Source organism: Corapipo altera, unplaced genomic scaffold (assembly GCF_003945725.1).
Source record: "Corapipo altera isolate COAL_440 unplaced genomic scaffold, ASM394572v1 60077, whole genome shotgun sequence".
NCBI lineage: Eukaryota > Metazoa > Chordata > Aves > Passeriformes > Pipridae > Corapipo > Corapipo altera.
Genome location: NW_020888082.1, coordinates 1 through 951, shown reverse-complemented (window position 1 = coordinate 951; position 951 = coordinate 1). Strand labels below are relative to the sequence as shown.

At 66.1% G+C, this 951-nt stretch overlaps 1 long non-coding RNA gene across 1 annotated transcript; it reads right to left on the bottom strand.

Annotated features, from left to right (window-relative positions):
- Nucleotides 1-311: 311 nt before the first annotated feature.
- Nucleotides 312-942, bottom strand: LOC113941849. Its single transcript, XR_003525768.1, has 3 exons — nt 932-942; nt 538-652; nt 312-371 (listed from the first exon to the last, which is right to left on the bottom strand). It is a non-coding gene; the product is annotated as an uncharacterized LOC113941849 (long non-coding RNA).
- Nucleotides 943-951: the final 9 nt, after the last annotated feature.

Genomic DNA, 951 nt, shown 5'->3' with positions numbered 1-951 from the left:
TTCAGGCTCCAGATGCTCTTAGCCTGTGTGGAACACAATGCTGGGGTGCAGCCCCACGCTGCTGCCGAGGGGCCCAGAGGCCAAAGGCGCGTCCCAAAGGAGTTGGGCAGCTGGACGGGGAGGAGGAGAGCTGGGAGCAGCTGCCACAGCTGCCAAAGGTCAGCCAAGGCCAAGCTACTGCCTTGCACAGCCCCACACTGCTGGCCCAGCTTCAGCCCCTGCCCCCTGCTCACCATTGCATGAGCCTTGCTGATCACCAGCAGGCCTCGGAGCGCCAGGCGACGCCTCTCTGGGTAATGGCTGCGCAGGCACCTTGAAATTATCTGTAGGACGCTGGGCCCACATTGTCTGGGGTTCAGGCAGTGCAGGACCTGAAAGGCAGGGAGCAGTGACGGGGGGCCCGGCCGGCAGGAGCCCGGACCCGCCCGGGGCTGGGCCCAGGCAGAAGCACAGGGTGCAGGCACCGGGCGGCTGCGGCTGTGAGAGGGCAGAGAGGGGGAGGCAGCTGGGCCAGGCAGCGCTCGCCATCAGGCTCACCTCCACCAGGAACGCCAGGGCAGGCAGTTCCCACAGGGGCTCTTCCCTGCTGAGCCGCGGGAGCAGGCTGACGGCGATGCTGCGGCAGAAGGAGCGAGAGACACGGCACAGCTCCCTGCAAGGGGGAATAAAGGTGCCACAGACCCTGAGCCAGGTGGGCAAAGCTCTCCTGGGACTGACTCACACAGGCCTGGTCCTTGGCCACAAGCCCAGGAGAGGACGTGAGCGCTTTGGGAGGTGGCTCCTCCTGTGCAGCCGCCCCTCTCCACCTTTTCCACTCTGCTCAGCCATCCCTGGCTGCCAAGGCCCTCTGGCCCAGGAACACGGGCACTGTGTGGGGTGGTGTGTGCACAGGGCAGAAATGACGGGGGCAGTAGGGAGAAAGGGCTCTCACCTGGCCAGCAGACCCACTGC